The sequence below is a fragment of the Bos mutus genome, chromosome 22, assembly GCF_027580195.1.
Source record: "Bos mutus isolate GX-2022 chromosome 22, NWIPB_WYAK_1.1, whole genome shotgun sequence".
NCBI classification, from domain to species: domain Eukaryota; kingdom Metazoa; phylum Chordata; class Mammalia; order Artiodactyla; family Bovidae; genus Bos; species Bos mutus.
The window spans coordinates 45,814,304-45,824,842 of NC_091638.1; positions in this window are offsets into that span (position 1 = coordinate 45,814,304).

Consider the following 10,539-nt stretch of genomic DNA (forward strand, 5'->3'; position numbering starts at 1 on the left):
CGTAACTGGGCTAGGCAAAACAGGTACTACCTTTGGAGCAGGGAGCTGTATTTTTCTTCAGCCAAATTTTGGGAAAATCTGATGTTGGTTTGGACATTGGTATTAAAACAGTCCGTACAAGTTCGGGCAAACACAACTGCAGAAATCTTTAAAAGCCAGTCGTTTTTGTGCTGAGGGCATCAAACTGTATATTAACACACAGTGGTAACTAGCCAGTCATTCTGTGCATGTGTTTGGATTTTCAGAAGATAATCATTTCATGTCCAGGTCTGTCTCTGGCTCATTTGACCTTGGCCTAATTGCTTAATCTCTCTTAGCTTCAGGTTTTCTATCTTGAAAGTGAGAGGAATAACAACATCCAACCACCTATCTCATCCGGGTATTCAGTGGCTTAACGGGGTCATGTTTGTAAGGTCCTGGAAAACTCTCAAGAGAGAAAGTTCTACCACTTTTCCATTGTCGCCTGGTAATATTTTTGAGTCAGGTGGGAAGGGCTGCACTTAATGGGGCCTTTATTACAGACGGATGTTCTCTGCTTCCTTATAACTAGAGGACGGACACCTTAGCAGAACTTTCCTTACTGTGAAATCTCTGACTCTTTTGTCGACACAACAATCTGGAACTCCTGTGGTAATCCAAGCTTTCTCCTCTAGCTAAATAGTCTGTGGAGCTCTGAGGAAAGCACCATGATTTTATGGCCACAAGGAATTACCAGACTATTTCTGCATCAGTAATACTTAGATTGACTTCTGGGGTCAAACAGGTGGGTTGAGTTCTATCTGTCTCTGCCACTTCCTGGCTGGGTGGCCTGAAGCAGATCTCTCAGCCTCCCTGTGCTTTGTGTTGGAAGCACAACCTTGAGGTAGAATGCTTGCCACAGTGTGCAGCACATGGTAAGTTCGCAGAGACTATGACCTGCATTAACAGTGTATATGTATGACCATAACTGCACGTATATATTCTCCAGGGCCATGAAGACTTATAATGAGTACAAGTCTCTGACTGAGCAAATCCTAACTCATTGGAGCTTGTGCTTAACCGGAACCTGGCTTGTCCTGATTCACAATACCTGCATTTTGTAAGTACTCTAGATTTAGAAAAATGGGAAATTAAAAGCAAACAACTCAGCATCAGGAGTTTATACAAATTCCTAGAGTGTAATTTTTTGTCAGTACGAATCTAGTTCAGTCCCCTGACTTTCTAGAGGCAATAACCATAGAGTACTGCTCTGAGCAGATGGTGACTACAGCCATGAAATTAAAAGATGCTTGTTCCTTGGAAGAAAAGCTATGACAAACCTAGAGAGCATATTGAAAGGCAGAGATGTTACTTTGCCAACAAATGTCTGTATAGTCAAAGCTATGGTTTTTCCAGTGGTCATGTATGGATGTGAGAGTTGGACTGTGAAGAAAGCTGAACGCCAAAGAATTGATGCTTTTGAACTGTGACGTTGGAGAAGACTCTTGAGAGTCTCTTGGACTGCAAGGAGATCAAACCAGTCAATCCTAAAGGAGATCAATCTTCAATATTCATTGGAAGGACTGATGTTCAAGCTGAAACTCCAATACTTTGGCCACCTGATATGAAGAACTGACTCATTAAAAAAGACCCTGATTCTAGGAAAGATTGAAGGCAGGAGGAGAAGGGGACGACAGAGGACAAGATGGTTGGATGCCATCACGGACTCAATGGACATGAGTTAGAGCAGGCTCTAGGAGGTGGTGAGGGACAGGCAGGCCTGGAGTGCTGCAGTCCATGGGGTGGCAAAGAGTCGGACACGACTGAGTGACTGAACAATAACAACAACAACTGCTCTGAGCAGCTGACATCCACTAAGAAGGAGCTACATGCCAAGCATCATGCTAAACTCTGCAAATATATCTTCTCATTTAATGAGAAAATGCCAGTGAGCTAGGTGCCGTTAGTAACCTTTTCACAGAGGGAAACCAAGCTTTAGTGAGGCTGTTATCCATCCATACAGTTATTAAATAAAGAAGACAGATGTCAATCCTTGACTCTGACTCCAGAGTCCTATTCTAACCTATTACTATCCAACATAAAATAATGTGAGCCATATATACAGTTTTAAATTTGCTAGGAGCTATATATATTTATTTTAAAGTTAAAAAGAAGCAGGAGAAATTAATTTCAATAATATATTTTCTTTAATCCAATTTATCCAAAATATTATCATTTCAACATAGTCAGTATAGAAGTTCTTAATGAGATATTTTGTAATCTTTTGCTTTTTTCATACCGAGGCTGTGACATTCAGTTTATATTTTGCACTTGCAGCCCATCTTAATTTGGAGCAGCCGTATTGCAAGTGCTCGGCGGCCACATATGGTCCATGACCACTGCACTGAGCCGTGTGCCCTCACCCGCGCGCCATCATGCCTGAGTCTTTGAAGACCGTGTCATCCGGGTTTACCGGACTGTATTTATTGAGGAAGAAGATTTTCCTTTTTTCAACAAAGGTAACAAAAAGAGGAGGTTTAGAGTTATAGCAGGAGTTGAGCATGTTAATTCGTACATTCTCGGTTTGCTAAACAATTAATTTATCATCAAAGAATAGCTTTTTCCTGGAACATCCTGCTCACTGAGCTTTCACTTTGTCATATATAATATGTGTATTTATACAAGTTAGTATAAATAGAAAACCATTACATGCATGGAAGAAAGAATGTATTCACTACCATGTAATAGGAAGATCTCTTAGGCAGGGAAGATATATAAGCACCATAAAGGCAAGAACTTGATCTTGTTTTTGCCCAGCTCTGTAACCCTGCCTGTAGGAAAGTGCCAGGCATGCAGGAGGTGTACAAGAAGTATTCTCTGTAGAGCAAATCAACAAATCCACCTGGGGAAATGAGTTATTTCACATTTTATTCCTAATGGGCAGAAGGAATCTAAGTTCCTTCCTTCTCTCCCCTGAGTGGATTTTAATGCTCAAATGATGAGTTTATTTAAACCATGTATGTTTCCAAATGAAATAGCATCAGTGAGACCCCAGAAATCGGGGGTCTACTTTTAAAAGACAGTTGTTGACTTCCTCACAGATAGTCCCGCATATGTCAGAGGCAGGTGTCCTGGGAGACGCTGGCATAGGTCACAGGCTGCACCACCTGTCCCTCAGCCCTGAGTGTTTGGCCTCCAAGAGAACCCCCTCACATAATCTCCCTGACCCAGGCCCCCGTGTATTCTCCGAGCATTCCCAGGGCCCTCGCCTGACTCACATGCACATTTGCCTCCCATCCCACAGGATTCCTGCACTGGTACTCACCCGCCCACCCCCATGGTTTCTTCCTCGTCTGACAGGATGTCAAGATGTTCTGTCTCAGGAGAACCTGAGGACAGTCTCACATCAAATCTTTAGTTTTGAGGGGGCTGGTCCAAACCCCAGTAGCTAACAGGTATCCTTTAACCCTAAACCTGGCTTTGCCTTTCTAACTTAAAAATTAATTTCCCTAAAATGACCAAACACTGTTGTATTGTCAGAGTTCTTTGAACTGCAAGTGCCAAAACCCAACTCAAACCGATTTCACAAAAGAAAGGTGAGGAGGTTAAGATGGGCCTCAGGCATGGCTGGATCCAAGGGCCTCAGGCATGGCTGGATCCAAAGCCTTCAACAAGGTCAGAAGGCCAGTGTCTCGTTTTGTTTCCATTTTAGGACACTGCTTACTCCTGTATCACCTTCATTTTCAACACTGCTTATGTCATGGGACACTTCCTAATCCCTTGCCCAGAAACCATATTTATAGCCAATCAGGGTTCTTGATCTTTGGGACTCATCTTTACCCAGCTGTGTCCTGGGGCCAGTTGCTTCACTGCTCCAAGCTCAAGCTTCCCTTCTGTGACATAGGATAATAACAGCCTTCAGCTCAGGCTTGATATCATGTCCGTAAAATGCTTAGCACAGACAAGAGTGAGTGTTTTAAGACAGAACTGTGGGGGATTCTGTTTCCCAGGGGCTAGGTAGTCAAGACTGGAGAAGAGAGACAGTTTACAAGTTCTCCCAACTGCCAATCTCAGGTGCAGAGACCAGCGTGTGTCTGTGCTCACAGCCTCTGGTAAGTCCACAGTGCTTGGGAGCCCTGGCAATCACATGGCCATAGGAAGGCCTGTTTTCTGATGGCGACCCATTAGGTCAAGTAAACCCGTCCTTCTTGCTGGACCTCCCCTGGAACTTGTAGAGTAGCCAGTCAGGAAGAGGAAAGATCCCCAGTGTTGAACTTTGGCTCTTAAGAGGCCAGAGGCCCAATGCCCTCACTCAGCAGCAGTAACAACAGATATGTTTACAGACACATTTAGGGGGCCTCCCTCTTATTCTAGAGCCTGTTCAGTTCTAGTGATTAATGTAAGTGGTCAATAACTACCTACTCACTAAAATGAACAAACCAACATGATAACATGACCCAGAACATACACTTCTGCTATGATGAATGATGCACCATAATGCTTGTTAAAGGAATAGTTGATGATCCACAGTGGATGAGCCATAAGTATTAGCTGAATGAGTAAGAAATGAATGACTGAAAGAAGAGTTTATCAGTCATGGTTTTGGCTACTACTTCCCGTATATATTAAGCTGATATTTGACTTGTTTTCTGTAGCTCAAATTCAGTCCCAACAAATGGATGATCTAAATTTAAGACTTGTTTTTATTTTCTGTTGTTGAATTTTAAAATAGGCGATGCCACCATATGGATCGAATTCTGTCTTCAAATGGAAAGAGATATTTTCAAACATCCTTGAATTGAGCATGCAGAATGAGGGCGGCATGATGCTTACATACCCACTAATCTCTGTTATGACATGTCTGCATGACGGAGAGGATCATACTCCTGGGTTGAGGAAAGGAGGGCTGTCCACAGATGACACGTGAGTGGAGCCATCGTGTTCCTGTATATACTCGGTAGATATATGGACAGGCTGGAATAGGTAAATCTAATCCTTCGCCATTATTCATTTCACTTTCCTGAATTCTGTGGTATTTCCAAGGAGTGACTGCTTTTCTTCTGGGTTAAGTAGAAATCTTTGCCTAAGTCAAAACCACTTACTTTAAATACATTCGGAGACACCAGGATCTTTGGCCCTACGAGTGTTTCTCATGGTTTCAAAGTCAATGAATTGTCACTTGACCTTAACGGACACTTACAGAACACTGAATTACAGATTAAACTAAGTGGAGAAAAGAAGCTTTTCTCCAAAATTCACTGATCTACTGAGACAGATTTGAGAAGTCATAACAGTGTCACTTTATTGAGCACTGATGATTATAGTGGCAATGTATACAAAATTAAAGGGACTTGGGATTTCATTCTGCTACTTGGAATTATTTGTGGTCCCTTTTAAGGAGGTCAAGGATATTTGCACAGAAGAAAGAAAGTCTTGTCAGAGCCACTCTGGTTAAAATTCAGCAAGATGTGCAGTTGCTATGATGAGTCAGAACATTCTTGAAAAGTTATTAATAAAAGATATGCCTCAGCTTTCTAGATATTTTTTTGCATAGGTTGGTATACCGAATAATTGACTAAATGGTAAAATTCTGTCCCTTTCATTTAGATATGTTGCTATTATGTTTCTTCTTACTAAAAAATGTTCTCCATCATTGGTTTGAAATTAAAAAACGAAGTGTCACATAGCTGAAAATAACAAGAAGAGATGTTCCTATTCTTAAGCAGTCTTGAGATGCCCAGGTGCACTGTTCTTCTTCAGGCAAAGTCCATCTTAACACTTACCTTCCAGGTAGGCTTTCTAGGTGGTCATGAAAGGAAGACTGTTCACTGCTTCTTACCTGGAAAGAACAGATTTGAGCTGTACTGGAATCTGCTTAGAACTGAATCTGTACATGAGCCATTCTAATGAGATTGTATTCTTCCACTAACGGTTTCACTGCTTGCTGAAGTCCAAAAATTTTGAAAAATAATTGCACTTTTCTAGATTTCCCTTCCAGAGAAAGGAACTTAGCTGAAGAATTTGAAAACCTACTCTGACATACCCAGGAGTTGGGCTGGGTAACGGGTTGTTTGGGAACAAAAGTAATTTTTAACAAGTGTAACCAAATCAGATTTCTAAACCCTAATGCACAGATTTAGGCACATGATATTGAAATTTGTGACCAATAAATAAATAAGGCAACAATAAAATTCCAGCATTTTTTCCTATCTCTCTGAAGAGAAAGTCAGCTTCTTCTGTGCTAATAAAGGGACTTGGGTTCTACTGCAAATAGTTAATCAATATTCTCCTAAACCCAGAATCAAGAGATGCAGTGGCCCACAGAGAATGCAAACAGACAAAAAAGACTCACCATGCCAGCTGCCTTTTAAAAGAAAATGCCAATTAAGGAAAAAAATCGCCTTTCCAAAGAAATGATATAGCAAAAGGGGAAGTAATAGAATACTGTCTTTCTTCACAAGAAACTATTTTTCTTATCAGACTCTTTCTGGTTATGGTAAGTCTTATATGGGAGAGGTCAGAGGGAAAGCGGGGGGCACATCTGGGGAAACAGGGAGACATTAAAGAATAGTTTTGCCTTTATAGGTTAAGTATATATACAGTATTAAACCCCTAATATTTAGAGTCATATTATCAATGCTCAGACTGATGCTTAGCAGTTATGCAGCTATGAGTATGGCCATTCATTCATTCTGAGCATTTTCTCTCAGCCAGTCAATGGAGGTTACAGTCTGAAAAAAGAGAGGATACGCCTGCCCTTCTAGTGCTTACATTCTAGCAAGGGGAAGCAGAAAACAAACATGCATGCCGATGAAACAAGATCATTTTAGACCAGGGTAGAACAAGAAAATCATACAGAGAACCACTGGCCGGGCGAGCAGGGCTTCTCTTAGGTTAATGCGTATGTTGAGGTGGTGACCTGAATGCAGTGAGGGGACCCAGGTGGGAGGAACAGCTTTCCAGGCAGAGGGAACAGAAAGTGCGGAGGACACATTGCAGTGAAGCTGGCAGGCAGGCCACCATGTTTAGACTTTATCTGGTAAACTGGGAAGTCCATGCAGGACCTCAAGCAGGGGAGTGATGTGATCTGAGCCTCACCAAGAAGAGTGAGCCCTCATGTCCTCATCCCTCGCTTCAGGGTTAACACGGGAGGAACACCAGACCGAGGCCTTATGCAAAGAGCAGGGAATCCAAAGGACGCTGTCCAGACAAGGTCAGGATTCACGGTGAGTTGCTGAGTGTGGATGCTGTGGTTGCTGATGGTGCTGCTGGAATGAAGGCAGGGAAGTCACGGCTTCCTAGCAAGCCAGAGAGTGAAATAAGGACCCATCTTTGACAGATCCATCAAAGTGAACCGGACTTGAATCCGGCTTTCCTGGTGTGGCTTATGGAGCTTACCTGAGCTCAGCTGGTAAAGAATCCGCCTGCAATGCAGGAGACCTCAGTGTGGCTTATTCCAGAGGTTTCCAGGTTTGGGGCATAGTGAAATGAATCAAAACATTTCAGGGAAAGACTCTTCCCACTAAGGTACACCTTTTGTGGAGCTGGCCAAGGCGAAAAGTGTGGGCACATTTGGGGAACCAGGGAGATAACTAAAAAAACAAATAGGTTTCTCATTATTTATAGGTAAAGTATGGTGGTTAAGCCTCTGTTATTTAGAGTCAGATTACCAGGGGTCAAACTCTTGGGTTTGAACACCAGAACTGCTTGGGTTTATAGAAATTGTGACCTCTTTGAACCTTTCTTTTTCTCCATATTGTGCAGATAATAACAAGATGTACCCTCATGAAATAGTAAAGATGAAACAAAGCAGTGAATTTAAAGAGTTCAGACAGGGGCTGATATCTGGTACATAAGAGGTCAATAAATGTTACCTGCAATTATTACTATTATTCATTACTCACTATTATCTCAGCATTTATCACCCTCATCTATGTTGAATTCTACTGCACAGACCCAGTGGATCACATATAATTGTATCCCATACTTTTCTCTTCCCACACCTGCATCCATACCCTCCTCAGGCAACTCATTTGTTCCAGGATTTTACTCAGAGACCCAGGGATGCATATTCCTTGTGTTGAAATCACTGCAGCCTTCTTCTCCATGGCCAGATCTGGAAAGAGGCCTTTTGGACATGATCTCAATTGTGAGAACATTCCTAATATGTTCCATATTTACAGGTGAGGAAATCAGGGCTCAGAAGGGGAAGTGACTCCTGTAGAGTCACTAGGTCAGCAAGAAGCAGAACTGAGATTCAGACTCGGGTCTGTTTGACCTCGATGTCTTGTAAAACTAAAAAAAAAAAAGCATCTATTCAACACCCCCAAATACCCCTGACACCCACACAGAAAGTACCAGTGACTTTAGGGCTCAAAATTAGAGAACTGTGATCAGGCCCAGCAAATAGAGAGCCCAAGGTTCTCAGAGAGACTCTCAGTCTGCCGGGTGTCACAAAGTGTCTCCCCGGCACCCCCCACGCCCTCCCATCCAGGCCAGTGGTAACACAATGTGCTGGTATTACTTTGACTGTGGCCATGTGGTGGTGAGCAGCCCTGAGCCCCTTCCGGCCTCTTTGTCCTGTTTAGTGCTCCATCTGTGGGCCCCTCGCCGGCTGCCCGGCTGGTCTTGACTCTGAGGTGGAGGAGTAAACATCTCGGGAATCTTTATTAGTTTATTTCAGAAGATGGAGCCTGTTTGTCCCTGGGGCCCGTCCCTTTTTTATGGCCTCCAGCCCTTCTTGACAAATTCTAGTGACTGGAGAGAAAACCGCTTTCTACAGCGGATCATTAAAACACCACCATAAACCCAGGGCCATAAAATATTATTTGCTGGGCATAAAAGGAGGGTAGATTTTCCCAGAATGACAGCCCAGCCCTGCTTTCTCCCACTGAGAAAGCCAGCATGGGGATGCGATCGTTCATAAATTCCTTATCTCACACTCTGTTTTGTGAAATAACCCTGGTGGGAGAGCAGCCAAAATATTGATTTATTTGTTCCACAGGCTCAAAAGCATTTTTAATGAGTGGAGTATGGCGATGCCTTGCCAGTGTGTCTGCAGATGACTCAATCTGTATGCACACACCCAAATGCACACAAACTTGGAAAAGGGAAACCATGGAGTTGCACAAACTGGAGGCAGGTGAGACCAGAATATCTGAAGAGGGAGGTGAAGGGGCATCCATTCCCTCCTTCTGGCTGGCTGCCTGTCTGCCAGCCAAACTGCCCAACACCCATGGTGGGGCTGCTGCTTACAACAGGGCCCGCTTTGCAGAGGAGAACCTGATTGAAGGCTCACAGTGGATTTCACAGTTGGTTTCCCTTGACATTTTCCCCTGGAAAGAATTCCTTCATCCATTCATGCATTCATCAGATCATTCATCAAACACTACCAAGCACTTACTAAGTACCAGGTACTGTTCTGAGCAGTAGAGTGAATGAGAGCCGTGGAAAACACTGTTACCGAGCTTACTGCATCCTCCTGGGGTATAATCTCAGCAGACATTATTAATGTCATCAGATAAAGTTCACAATCTTTTATCTGAACTCCTTGGGGACAGACTGATTTGTTGGAAATTTTAGAATTTTTTTTGAAAGATAAAATGGGGGCATATGATAATTTAGTTTGCAAATAGCCCCCGTGAGGTCTGGGGAAGTACCCAGTAACCCAACACCATTCGTATTTCTTCTGTGAAAAGTATGAACATTCACTTCAACTGGGATAAATTAAGACTCTAAATGATCTTGTCACAGGAGGTCCAGTTTCACCACCACAGGAGTTTGAAATCCCGTTTTCAGAGCTGCTTTTTGTAGAGGAGCAGGTAATGAGTGCCCTGTGTGCTGCCTGACCCTTGCTAAGTTCTCCATGAGCTCTGCTGTTCATTCTCGCTGCACCCCAGATTTTCAAGGTCATCTGTTTCATTTTTACTGCTTTCCTACCAGGTAGGTCATCATATTTCTGTTTCTCTTTGTTGTGTGGCGAGGTCATTATATTTCTCTGATTTTTGTTTATATTGTAACAAAATCAATATTTTTGTTATAGTTGTCATAGGTGTGTGTTAAAGAGGATTCTGAGAGGCTAAATGACATGTCTAAAGTTTCACTGTTAGAAAGTGGCAATTTTAGGACTGGAACTCCAGACTTCAGAGTTTATACTCAGCCATAACCCAGCTCTAGTGTCTTCTCCAGGACAGAAAAGACAGCAGAGCAGGAAATAAAAGTGCTGGGGCTGTGTCTACACACACTAACAAAGGCAGTGGGAGAGAAGCAGGCAGTTGTTCAGATAATTCAGAATATAACAAGTTAAAAAAAAAAAAAGAGGTTTGTGGTGAGGAAGCTGGTGTTTCTGGACTGATGGTATGTGGGGGGCAAATTCTGCCAGTAGGATCTTGTAAACATTGGCCTCCAGCACTTGGGTGACGACCCCCACCAGGGGAACTGTGTTCTTGGTCAGCTTACTTCTGGCCACTTGTCAGAGCCTCCGAGGGTGAATTGGGTCTGTGGGGCATCGCTGGGGCACATGCCTGGGTTGAGAGTGTGCTCCCCACGGCCCGGATAAGCCAGGTTGCAACCACTGGGCCA